General features: G+C 36.3%; 1 protein-coding gene across 10 annotated transcripts in view; it reads left to right on the top strand.

The window, feature by feature from the left end:
• The window catches only part of CCDC148 (coiled-coil domain containing 148), a 290,765-nt gene that overhangs the window by 18,791 nt on the left and 257,585 nt on the right, over positions 1 to 14,389 (top strand). The window lies entirely within an intron of this gene.

Raw genomic sequence — 14,389 nt, 5'->3', positions numbered from 1 at the left:
AATTTTTTTTATTCCATCCATTTTTCACCATGGCCACTGAATTAGCCCAAGATAAATATCATTTCTCATCTGACATACTGTAGCAATCTCTTAACTGGCCTCTGTATAGTCCCCTCTAATCATCCACCCAAATCTGTTCTCAATACATCAGGCTAAAGTGATTTTCCAAAATGGAGACCTAAGCATGTCACCTTCTTCAATGGATATTCATTGATTTTAAGATAAAGACCCTAATCCTAAACAAGGCATAAAAGGCTCGACATGTTTTGGCATTTACCAAGCTCTCTGCTTTCTCTACCACCGTACTCCTCAATCTGTTCCCGAGTTACACTGGCTTTTAGTTTTTGGAAGATGTCACCTTTCTTCTTGCCATAGGATCTCAGCATATGCAATTACCTTTGTTTGGAATGTTCTTTCCCGCCATCAACTCACACCCTTTTCCAGGTTAATTAATATTATTTATCTATAAATTTCAGCTCATGCCATCTCTTCAAGAAAGCCTTCCTTTTCCTTTAAACATGCATTTTGTATATAATTGTATAAAAGTAATGATGTCACTGCCACTTTGCCCCCCCGTTAAAATAAGCTTCATGTCTTCAGCAATAGGCACTATATAAATATTTGTTGAATGAATGAATGCGTCAATGATTTCTTTTTATTTTTATGGAATCGTGAGCATGATAGACCCTAAATGGACTTTGTTGACCACTTTATTAAGTATTATCTAATGTACATCATTTCATATATTCTAAACGACAGTTTATTTATAGCCTTAAAAAATGAGAATAATAGCATTGAAGGTAATAGCATAGAAGAATTTAATTTCAAGTAAACTTTCCTTATGAGGATAGATTTTTAATTTTTTAAAAATGTGGTTAAAAGATTCACCTCCTGGTTGCTGTTTGCCACTTGTCTTTCTAGGGGGTAAAAAGTCCTACTTTCAAAATATTTCAGTCAGTTGTCGACTGAATAGGTTGTGTATTTTCACAAAAGGGACAATAGTATTCAGTTTTTAGTGAGGGAAATGGGCTTGTGGAGGTAGTTCTGACATCTCTCCCCTCCCATGCACATACTCCAGACCACATTGTCAGTATGTTTTTATTGTGCAGCTTAGTTGCCATTTATTATTTCATATGTGCCTAGTCTCAGGTTTGGTGCTTTACAGTATCATGAATCTCCAAAACTAGTATTACTAATAATGTAAAACATGCATTACTAATCCTGTCTTACAAATTTAAAATGGAGGCCTAGATAAATTAAGTGAATTGCTCAGTTAGTGCCAGAGACAGGATTTATGAAGCTCCAAAACATTTACCTTTTCTGCTAGGTCTTTGTGAGCCATGATTTTATCATGAAAAATTTAGAGTTGTCTTTAAATGTGTCTGTTCCTTGGACTTTATGACATCAAATTCAGTTAAAGAACTACCTTGTAAAAAGAATGATTTCTTTAAACCTGTATGACTCATTCTTAATATAACCTTCCTATATTAATTAAATTTTCATACAGCTATTTCATGAGTTTATTATTAAGCATTGTGATTTTCAATTCTTTGGAAATCATGTGGTTATTTTTATACTTTCTTATTTCCAAATATTAAAGGCTAAGTAAATTAAGCCTTTTTTCTCAATTAGTTAGAACACGATCTTGGTATTGATCAGCATACAATTCTATTGACCTCCCACAGAAAAACCCAGCCCAAAGCTACTACTAATGCTACTTCTGGTTTACATCTGAGTTACTGTCTTCTCTAGTTGTGAAAACCAACACACACAGCCAAGTGTAATATTTTTCTGGAAAAAAAAATTAAGTGGGTTATGATTTTTAGAACTCCTTTTTCTTTTCTAAATGTTAAAATGTATGTTTCTTTTAGCATGCATATATTCATTTGCTCATTCATTTGTTCATGTAACAAACATTTACTTAATGCTTCCTACATTCCATGCATCATTCTAGGGGATATAGATCAACAAGACAGACAAAATGTTTGCCCCATACAGATTTTATACTAATGGGGACAAATGGACAACCACACAATGAAATTGTGGTAACTGCTGATAAGAAAATACACAGGGTATTCTGATAAAGATGGTTGGGAATGGGACTGGGGTTATTTTGGACAGTTTAATCACATAAGGTCTTTTGGTGGTGACATTTGAACCAAGACCTGAACTACGAGAAGGAGCAAGCCATTTGAAAAGCTGTCAGAACCACTTTCCACACAGATGCAACTGCCCTAGAGGAGTTGTTGACCTTTGGAGGAACCAGGAACAGAAAGAAGGTGCTGCTAGAGTATAATTTATAAGACTGTAAAAGAAGTCAGGGACCAGATCTTGAGGATTTAAAATAAAATTATAATGTAATCATCAGTTTCTTCTGAAATAACGTTATTGATATTATTATATTTGCCTTAGAATTAACTTTGTTTCACTGGCCCTATTTATTAATTATGCCACAGACAGAAACATACGTTATGATCAAATTTTAAGAAATGAAATGTTCTTAGAAATTATCTATTAATAGTTCAACCCCTTCGTTTTAGAAACAAGGCAATTTTAGGCCAGAAATGTTAAGTGACTTGTAGGAAATATCTCAGCAAGCCCAGAAAGGCTAGGATTTGAGCTCAGGCTTTAGTATGACAGGGTCCAGTGCTCTTTCCAAAAACCCAATTTTTAAGACACATTTTAAAATTTCATTTGTGATATTTCTGTGGCTCTCCTCTTTTCCATTAAATTGTTTAAAAATAATACATTTCCATAATTAAACCAGGATTTAAGTATAGTTAATTGTTTTAGATTTGGATTAGATATGGTTTTTTAAATCATTGACTAAATTCTTATAACTATGAGAGCAGAATAATGCGGATATTGACTTAGTATTTATTGCTCATTTGACTCATTGTACCATCTGCAGAGATTCTTAACCTGGTTCTTACATTCCAAGGGATCCACAAGTGAATCTAAAGTTCTGACCCTCTGAAAAGGTGTACAGTGTTTAACATCCTTGTGAGTATCATTTCAGGTCCTCCAAGAAACAGACATCAAGACAGGATTAGACAAGCTCAATTTATGGGGAAATGCCTGTTATGGAGGCGAAAGGAGAGGGAGCAGGAGAAGGCAGCAGTGAGATCACAAAGCAGTCCTGACACGTATCTGTGAAGGGAGAAAGGGATGGAAGGATTGTGTAGAAAGTCTCAAACTACAGTACAGTTCCAAGAAAGTCTCAGCCAGGCTGATGGGGAGTCATCAACAAGAAGTCGCTCCTTGAAGGCATCCTTTGCTCGGCAGAAAGGCACTGGCACCAGTACCCTTGCCATGCTCTGTTATTGGCTCCAAGCAGCACAGGCGAAGTGTGGTTTGGTTGTGAACACTGTCATGGATCCAAGGGGACAACAGCTGGGGCTGTCCGTCACCTCCTCTCCTGGCAGCAGCTCGCTGCAAGATCTGGGTGGTGCACTTACAGGGCCATCACACTGTGCTTCCGTGAATTCCTTTGGGGAATGTATCTATCGTGTTTCCCCGAAAATAAGACCTAGCTGGAAAATAAGCTCTAATGCATCTTTTGGAGCAAAAATTAATATAGGACCCAATATTATATTATATTATATTATACCCAGTCTTGTAGTAAACTAAGACCCGGTCTTACATCATAGTAAAATAAGACCGGGTCTTATATTAATTTTTGATCCAAAAGACGCATTATTGCTGATTGCCCAGCTAGGTCTTATTTTCAGGGAAACATGGTATGACTTGTTATCTTCGCAATGTGTTTAGGTCCCCCGAAAATTTCAGAACCACCGACTGTTCTGACACCCAAATGGTTAAAATGTGGTCCTCAGAAACCAAAGCATGGACTCAAATTTTTTACCAAAAGTCAATAAATAGGAGTTATGCACCAAACCATTGAAAATTCTAGCATAATGATGGAGACAGAATTCCTGGGTTCATACTGTGATTCTGCCACTGATGAGTTGCTTGACCATGGTCAATTACTTCACCTTTCTGTACCTCCGATTCGTCATTTCTAACAAGGACATAATAATAGTGCCAGCGTCTTCAGATTTGGGGGAGGAATCAGTGGGTTGATGTCCAGAAAGCTCCTCACACAGTACCTGGCATGCACTATTCCTAAGGTGATAAGCTCTTGGGCACTGAGCACTGCAGTGTGCCCCACTTGAGCAGATTCAGCGATCACATGTGAACTAAAGGAGTGAATGAATGCTTGAAGCTCAGATCCTTTAGCTGCAGAAGGATCTTTTGAAGAGTGAGCTCTTTTAACACATTTAAAAATTATTCAGTGAAAAAATATTGTCTCTGGGTTGGTAGTGTTTGAGGGGATGTTAATTTTTTTTTCATTGTGCTTATTTGTATTTTTAATTTAAAAAATTATTATGGATTACAATTTTATTTTATGCCCAATTCTTTAACACATATGATTTTTAAAGCAATTTTTTTTCTGTAAGTTAGAGCTACAAAGGTGATTTTGCATAGAAGTGGGTTATTTTACGTATAATATTATTAGTGCTGTTGCGTATTGTACAAATGTTTTAAAAGTTTCAATCTTGTTCTACAGAGCTTGACTTTTTTCTGTTTTTACACTTTATTGGATTTATTGGGGTGATTTTGGTTAATAAAATCATGTAGGTTTCAAGTATACAATTCTATAATACATTGTCTGTATATTGCATTGTGTCCAAAATCAGATCTTCTGTCATCATGTGTTTAAACACCTTTACCCTTTTTTATCTCCCCCCTTTCCTCTGGTAACCACCATACTATTGTCTGTGTCTGTGAGTTTTTGTTTTGTTTATTTCTTTGTTTGTTGCATTCAGTTTTATATCCCACACATGAGATAAATCATATGGTTATTTCAGTATGGTGGTATTCTCTGACTTTTCCCCCTCTGTTTCCTCTTTTTTTATGTTATGGTCTCAGTTATAGATTTTTTTGTGCGTAGTTACCATTAGGTTTATGCAAAATAAAGTTTCGTCTGCACAGTAGTCCTTTTTCTTCCGCACGCTTCTTATCTCTCCATTCCCCTTTGCAAATTCAGACCTTTACCCCCTCACCTTTTATGTTTTGGTTGTCACAAATTATCCCTATTTACGCTGTGAGTTTATTTTCAAATTGCAGTAACTATGGTCTTCTTTTTTTTCCCCTTCTTTTTCTTCTTCTTCCTCTCTCTCTCTCTCTCTCTCTCTCTCTCTCTCTCTCTCTCTCTCTCTCTCTCTCTCCCTCTCTCTCTCTCCCTCCTTTAAACTTTGTTTTATTTAAGTGTATAATAATCTATTCTGAAGAAGGGTTGCAATTTCCTGCTTCTGTCTGTCTGTTAGTCATTTTACTCATAGTTTTGTATCCTTTTGCCCTTTTGTTTCAGGTAGAATAACTCCGTTCAGTATTTCCTGTAATACATGTCTTGTGGTGGTAAATTCCCTCGGTTTCTGTATGTCTGGAAAAGTCTTTATTTCCCCTTCCCATCTAAAGGATAACTTTGCTGAATATATTATTCTTTGTTGATAATTTCTGTCTTTCAACAGTTTGAATATCTCATTCCACACTCCCGTAGCTTGTAGAGCTTGACCTTTGTTGATAAATCACTTTCTGTTTGGGTGACACTGCTTTTCCTCCTTTAACAACTTCCTTGATTTCTCTCAGGCTGGTTTTTCTATAAGATTTTAATTCCCATGCTTCTTGGTATACCTTCTTTTCACTATTCCTGGTCTAAACATTTTTGTAAGGCAGATACGATAAGAGGTTAAATAAGCATTTGAAAGGTGAAATTCACAAATTGTTTAGTCCAGTGGTTGGCAAACTACAGCCCAAATGCCAAATCTGTCCAGCAGCTTATTTGAGTCAATAGGTTACATATTGTATATGGCTACTTCCATGCTGCACAACAGAACTAGATAGTTATAGCAGAGAGTGTATGTTCCACAAAGCATAAAATATTTACTGTGTCAGCTCTTACAGAAAAAAATTGCCAATCCCTGATTTCATTTACCCCAAATTTTTAAAAGTAGGAAAAACAATTTTTTAAAAATGTCTACAACAGGATAGTTTCTTGAGGGTAAGGAATTGTACCTTACTCATTGCTTTATCCTTAGTAACTAGCCCAGAGCCAGGCTTGTAGTAGATACTAAACAAATTTATCAAATTGAATTGATTGCATTAATTTTAAAAATTAAATACTTAAAATTAAAAAGGAATTTTCTCCCAGTATGTTTTTATTAAAGTTGGCACTGTAGAGTAAACTCGCTGGGCTAGCCCATTAGAATGGCCATTACAAATAATCTCCATGGGGTGGTTTTAATACATCGAGAAAACATTCTTTTTGTGAACAAACTATTAGTTTAATGGAATAATATGTTTGAGAGAGAATACTTGACCCCCTGCTGCTTCTTTTAACATTTTGCTTTTTATGCTAAGATTCCTTTAATAATTTCGTAATATTTTAGGCATTATAATTCATCAAATTCCTAGACTCACATGCATGAAGTTCTTCACATATTTTCAGTAAGTGGATTCTAGCACCTAGTTTGGAAAAATTGTTTGGGTAGAAAAAACCTTTGTATCTGGTTCCATATAAATTATGAAATTAACTCTAATACTTGTTATAGTGCTAATAAAGTTCAAATATTTTTAACTATTATAATTTATGAATCAGTTATACTCAAAATTTTACAAAGAAAAGAATATAACTTTAAACAGATGACATTTTTTAAAAAAAATTAGGGCATGGGTTTCTGGTTTTCTTTTTGTTAGTCCATTAATTTTTCTGTGATGAACAAGGACATTGATTGACAACAACTTTGAACATTTTCCATGAAATGCTTCCTGTTGATAAAAATCACCTGAGACACTTCTTTAAAAACAATCCAGGGAGAAGGGATGAAAAGGTGGAACACAGAGAGTTTAGGGGTCAATGAAGCTACTCTGTTTAATACTGTAATGTTGGATACATGTCATTATAAGTCTGTCTAAACACTTCGAATGTACACACCAAGAGCGAACTGTAACGTAAACTATGACCTTTCAGTAACAATGATGTGTTAATGTAAGTTTATCAATTATAAAAAATGTACCACTCTGGTGGGGAATGTTGATTGGGGGAGGCTTGTTTCTTTGCATATAGGGAGGTCAGAAGGTACAAGAATGGGAAATATCTATACCGTCCTCACAATTTTTCTCTGAACCTAAAACTGTTCTAAAAAAATGTGAATCTTAAAAAAAAAAAAAAAAAGAAGTAATAAGAAATTCCTAGGCTTCTTCCTCTAGATTTTGATTCAGTATTTATGGGTTGAGGTCCAGGATTCTTTCTTTTTCGAGTATAAGCACAGAAAATGATTGACATCATCAGAGAAGTTTAGGAAATACTACTTTAAATAGTATTTTCACATTTTCTCAATCATGTATGAAATGATTTGAATGGGGCTTGAAAAATTTACCTGGACCCATCATATACTCTCACTAATGATGAAACCATTTGAATATTTACACATAGAATGTAATATTTGCACTTAAAATAGGCTAAATAGTAAATAATTTTATTAATTACTTAAAGTGAGGTGTTTTTTTTGGTTTGGTTTTGATATTTCAGTCGGTGAGTGTCCTTCAATATTTTAAGCTTATTTGGGTCATAGATTCCCTCTGAGAAGTTGATGAACTATATGTAATTTCTCCCCAGGAAAATTAACACAAAAATTTTGCATGTAATTGCATACAGTTTCTACTAACCCTGACATATCATACTGGATTCCAACCATGACCAGTTTATGAGCTGGTCTTCATTTTGGGCCCACTTTGTTTTTCATTTTGCTCTGTACCTAGGTATTTTTACTCCTATTTTTTTCTATCAGATGCCATACAGCCAAAAATGTAATAACTGTCAGTATCCTGACTGTACGTATCTCTCTCTATCCAGTTAAATAGAACATGTATTGTTCTTGTACTCCTTTTGATTAATATGTCTTTTTTTTTTTTTAATCTCATTTTGATACAACTGTGGATTTGGGGGATGCTATTTATGAAAAGAGTAAGACATTGTCAGTTTGTTGATAGAATGAATAGAGGGACAGATACCTTGAGACTGGGTGACTCCTGATAGAAATGTGATAAAAGAAAGACGATACCTGAGGAAGGAGCTGAGGGGACTAGAAGCCAGCAGTGAAAAGCTTAGGGCAGACTGGAGTCAACGGGGTGAATTCAGAGGAAGCTGGCAGCATAGGCCCTTGATTCCTCCCTCATTTTAGAAACGGGAATTCAGTGAGGGATGCAAACAGCTTGGGTGGCAGATGGCTTCGGAAAGACTGCTTCAACCCAAATTTGAGCATTGTATCAAAACTCGGAAAGAAACAATTTTGTTTTCTTCAAAGTCTTAGGGATGAAGTTGGGGGCAGGGGAAGAGCAAGAGAGAAATGTTGAGTGGGGAAAAGAGTGGAGTGGTAGAGAGAGTAAGAGAAGTGAGAGAGAGAGAGAGAGAAATTCAGGAAAGAAGCCATACTTATATTAATCTAGACAAAACAGGGTTCATTGATTACATTGGAAATGTAATCTATCTACCCAACTGTAATCTCAAAAGTGGTACTTTAAAATGATTTCCTGAAAGTGTATATTGTATTGTTTTATGCCTCACTGTGAGGGGAAGAGTATCGGAGAATAAAAGGGTCAGTCTCTCACCTGGATGTCAGATCATGACTCAGGGCTCACAGTAGCGTGTAGGACAATTTAGTATGAATTAGGAACAGCAGATGCAGACCAATACCAGGGCGTGTAGCTTAGCACGCAGAGCACAGCTGAGATTTTAGCCCCCATTTCTCTCCATTGCTATACCAGTTTGTGCAGTGAACTCCCAGCCCAACCCCATGTGTCAGCCCTGTTACAAAGAATTGAATTGCTGTTAGGCTCCAGGCAGCAGAGAGGGTAAGGAGAGACTTCAGATCTCTGTGAAGATTTTTCGGGTCTCTCACAAGCCAGAGCTTCTACGATATTTTGATTTGTTTCTAGAATTCAAACTATCCAAGTAAATGTGAATCAAAGTGGCAAGGTCACAGAGTCGGCTGGTTTGAGGGAGACATACATGGAGAGATCAAGGAGGAAAGAGGTGCTGCCAGCCAGACACATCACGTAGGCCCACCCTGGCAATCAATAAAGAGGCAGGTGTTTCAGTCAGATTGCTCTCACAGCCATAAACTAGTTATAACTTTTATGTTTTCACAAATAACCACAGAAATAGTTTCAGAATTTGCTATATATACATATATATATTCACACACATACAAGATTCATATACATGTTTCATATATACCTCTATTTATGAATCCTAGCCATTCTTCCATATGACTTACTTTAAACTATTATAATATCCAGCAAACTATCTGATAAGTGCAATTATTATAAATAATTCCTATTGTGTCTACTATAGCAAAATATGAACTATGTAAATAAGGAAGTCATTTACTTATCTGGGGAAAGTTAATGACTTCCTTCTTTACATAGTTTAAAATCATGACTCAATCTTACTGACTATTCTTTATTGGTAATTAACTAAACTTCTATTTTGTTCATGTAAATGATTAAGTTGAAAATATTTTGCACATATTTCCAGTATTTTTTTTTCAGCTTTGTTCTCTGTTCCTATCTCCCTTTGCAAATTCAGTGAAAATCTGGGTAATGAGATATTGCTGATCAAATATGAATTCTGTTTGTGTCTTTATTTGCATCAGTTTGGATTGTCCTTAATTAAGTCTGGCCCATTTTTTCATTTAGATTTATTAAATATTGTGTGTCCTGACTAATAAAGTTTATAGTTGTAAGAGGTCTAGAGGTACTTTATCTTCCCTATGTTTAAGTTCCTTTTGTTTGTATGTTCAAGACAGCCTCTTTAGAACTTTTTACTTTATTAAAACAGGCAATTTAAAAATTATTTTAATTTTTTAATATCTAATGCTTGATATGATTCAAAAATTAAAATGATTTAGAATATATGCAAGGAGAGATCTTACCACTACTTCATCCCTGTTCCTCCTCTTCCTTCCAGCCATTTTTAGTAAGGTCTTGTTAATCTTTTCTATGTTTCTTAATGAAAATGAAAGGAAAACCAAATATACATTCTTATTTTTCTCTCATTCTTACAAAAACAGGCAAAATTTAAAATTTCTCCCCATAATGCCCTTTTAATCTTGCTACTGACTGATCAGTCAGTTGGTAACTCTTCTTTTCGAAAAGGATTAATGAAATCATCTAATGTACACTCACAAGATCTCCATACAGTTATCAAAATTAACAAGCTGATTATAAATAAACATTTATTGATTGTACTCTTACAAGTTTCAGAATGAATTGGCTAATTTGCTGGAAGGTCAATGCTTGAGTTAAGGATATCAGAGAGGAAGCCTGGTCCTCTCTTGTGCCTGGAATATCCTGGTGCACGGTCCAGGCTGCTCCCTTCCTGGTTTGACGACTTGGATAAGTACTGTGTTATTTCTTCATAATTTAAAATTTTTAAATTTCTAACATAAAAGCTATGCTAAAAATGCCACATGGGAAAGTTGTGTACAAATCTAAGAATCGGTTAAGGATGTTTTATGAAAAATGTAATTTAAAAAATCTCTTAATTTCAAAATCCTGTATAAAGTGATGTTGCAAAAGAGTTTGACCTGTTTACATTTATAATGCTGAGAAAATTTTGATGCTAACAGTTGTCTCTGGTGTGATCAGATCATCGACTGATTATAAAACTGGACGTTTTCAATTAACTTGAGCCCTTCCTTCTCCTCATGGCTAATATTTTCATTCAGTGGTGGCTAAGCATTCTTATTTACTAACGTGGATTTCATGTTGCTTATTAGTAAAACCTTGCTCCTAGTCCCCAGCATTCCATGCTATCAGACCGTGCTGCACAGACAGTGATTAGTGTGACCTGCCATCCTCGCCACCATATTGCGAATGGAATTCCCTTTCAACCTCAGAAGTGTCCTGGATTGGATAAGAAATTATGTGGTCACTCTAAAAGAAAATTTCCCAATGATAGTAATGGCTGACCTTTATTGGGCATTTGCTCCATGCCAGGCACTGTGCCAAATTATTCACATATATGATTTCATTTATAAGTGCATATAGCATAACTTCCATTAGGCAACTGGTATTATGATATTTATACCACAAAGACAATGGAAGCTAAATGGTTAAGTAATTTATCCAAGGTCATACAACTAGTAACTGAGGAAAGAGGACTTGAATTCAGCCTTGTTGGAGCCACACAATAAGTATTTGTTACTAAGACTTTGTTACTAGGACCAGGCGGTGGCCACCAGTGCCCAAGTTTGTTTGGCAGCAGCTTGAGGAGCTTGTGACCACGAAGTTTCTTGTGATTGCATGAAATTTATGCAGTCTGCTCATCTGCTAAATAAATAAACTAGTTTTTTGTTTTTTTTTTAATAAATGCCTAGGCAAAACAATTTTTTAATTTTTTTTTTGAGACAGGACCAATAATCTTGGCAGTGTTATGTTACAATGGCTTTTTAAATTTTGTACTCGATATCATTTTAATTGTTCAGTTCAGTGGGTGCATTAGGGACAGTGGTTCACTGTTTCACTTTGGAAAAGCTGCTCTCTGTCAGGTTTGTGAACAGCTTTATTATTTAGTTCATGTAAAGGTCAGTAGCTCTAAAAATATACACTTCAATGGGTGATGTAATAGATATTTTATATGTGTCGCAGGTGCTTTCCCTCAGTGGTTAAAATGGGTACCTTTGTGCCTTCTGCAGAGAAGGTATATGTCTGTGGTCTGTGAGTGAGTGTGTGTGTGTGTGTTTGTGTGTTTGCACATCTTGTTTGAAAGCCCAGTCATACAAACATAGACACTGGGTACTTCAATCTCTATCTCATGAGATATCAACATTTCCTATGAATCTATTGTATGTCATTGTATTTGATAGGCATTTTGCCTGTGTAACTTCAAAACGCAGACTTTCGGTCAGAAAAAAAAGATTTGTTGTGGGTTTTGTTTGATTAAAATAATGGGATCAACTGATTCAGTTTAGCTTAGCAGCCTTACAGGTAACTTCAAACCTATCTCAGCTTATTTCTGGACTAAGAGATCATTCCTTTCCTTTTGTTTCTTTTCTTAGCTTGATGAAGTGTTAAGATTTGTTCATTTCAAAGCAGACCATTTAAAAATGAAGAAGTCACATTGTTTAGTTCACTGGACTGGGAACCTTAGAGACATGTTCTATTCTCAGCTCTGGAAAACTTTCTTAAAGCAAAATCACATGACCTGTGACAAAAAGATACTCCTCTAGTTTGAGAGAGTACATTTTACTTTCTAATCTGTGTTGAAAGCGTAGTATTAACTGGAAAGTTTTTGGCAAAGTTATACTTTCTAAACAGGCAAGTTCCAAATCCTGGCAGTGAATATTCCTTTGAGTTACGTGTTTTTTTGGGTTTTTTTGGTTTTTGTTTTTTTTTTAACAACTTTTTAGTCTCTTCTCAACTGTTATCCTTCCCACTAGAATAATACAAGATTAATATATTCAGTGGGGGTATGAAGATATATTTGATGAAGTTACTATAAATCCCTTATGAAAATATTACCACATATAATCCCCAAACTCTAGCTGTCTGGGGACTGGGGTGGTGGTGGGGAAATTGGGGTACTCTGCTCTGTAGCTGGGACTGTTGGGACTCAGTGCCTGACACCACAGGGAAATTGATCTCTTTAGCTATGCTGGTCCAGGCTTTGACATATCTTCTCCTTGACCTTTTTCTTCTGTATTCAACCAAGTGATACGTGCATTCAAACCAAAACAAAACAAAAAAAGCTTCCTTAAGCAAGTAAGGAAAATTATAAAGGAATAAACAAACCTGGAAACCACATAGTGAACAAAATGCAGTTTCTGAAGACGGTGCAGTGAGCAGTGCATAGTACCGTGTTTCCCCGAAAATAAGACCGGGTCTTATATTACTTTTTGCTCCAAAAGGCGAATTTAGGGCTTCTGTTCAGGGGATGTCATCCTGAAAAATCATGCTAGGGCTTATTTTCCAATAAGGTCTTATTTTCAGAGAAACGCAGTACGTAATTGTTTTCAGAAGAATTAAGCTCTAGTGGTTTTGTACCTTTAAGCAACTGACTTAATCTCTTCTTTGCTCTTCATCTGTAAAAAGCTTTTTCCTGGCCCAAGAATATGCTTCATCTAGCTAGTCTGGGATCAAATGATAAACATGAAAGGTAGATGTAAAAGGTAGATGTTTAGTTGTGTTGACGTAAGGCCGCCTTGGGGCTGTTAGGTACATACCATGCACAGCCCAGTTGTTTTTCTCTACTTTGTGGAAGCCCTAAGGAGAAGTAATTTCACACTGTGTGCATAACACACGGTGGAATTCTCACCATCTGCATGATCTCCCCTCTCTTCTAGTTTTGTCTTGTGGCTCCCTAGCCGAGGTCCGGGCTTGTCTGCTCTGGCCATAGTTTCCACTCTGTTTCCTCTTTGCAGCCACTCTTCAGCATTCTTACCCTCTCCTCTCTTGTTCTACCCCAATCCCTTCATCGCAGAGAGAAAGGCTTGTTTACCCTGAGTCCACACCAACTCGTGACTACCTCCCATGCCCCTCTGAAGTTGTCTAGCTTCAAGTCTTCAGAGGTTCTGTCTTCTCCCAGCTCTGGTTCTTGGCTGTGTTGGCTTATCCGAAGCATATTTCTTTTTTAAATTTTGAGACAGATTCCTGGCCTTCTTCACCTGGGCTTGAGTGTGAGTCTGGCTTGCCAGTCTCACTGCCTTTGGGATTAGAAGCTCTTTCCACTTCATTCTGCAGCCATCTCATTGTGTTCCTGCACAGCAGCGGATAGAAACGGCTCTCTCCTAGTTTTGAAAGACTCCATCTCCCCTAGGATCCTCTAAATGAATTTCCATTTCTAGCTTGAAAAAGCAAAAATGAGAATGAAGAAACCCCGTAAGTGTTTCTATCCTGCTCAACTAACTACTGATTGTGGTGGTACTATTAGTAGTAGCTGTGACAGCAGCAGCAGCAGTCGTCATCCTCATGTTGTCACTGTAGTAATTAGCATTTGTTGCCCCTGTTTCCAGCCAGGTATGATGAAAAATTCTTTATATGCATTGCATTATTTAAACCCCACAGCAACCCTGTGAAATGAGTCAGTTACTATTTCTCTTGCAGAGTTGAAGAAATTGAGACCTCTGAGGGGTGAAGTAACTTGCCCGAGGTCACGAAACTAATAATCTGGAGAATCACTATTCAAACCCAGGTTATCTGATTTCAGAACCTGAACACAGTGCTATCTATATAGTATTCTGGAATATATTCATTAGCTCTGTCGCTTACTCAAATGCCCATAGGAGCCAGGCCAAAAATGAAAATTTGTAGAGAGAGCCCAGGG

Source organism: Rhinolophus sinicus, linkage group LG01 (assembly GCF_036562045.2).
Source record: "Rhinolophus sinicus isolate RSC01 linkage group LG01, ASM3656204v1, whole genome shotgun sequence".
Lineage (NCBI taxonomy): Eukaryota > Metazoa > Chordata > Mammalia > Chiroptera > Rhinolophidae > Rhinolophus > Rhinolophus sinicus.
The sequence above is the reverse complement of the archived record's forward strand: the minus strand, read 5'-3'. Positions and strand labels throughout refer to the sequence as shown.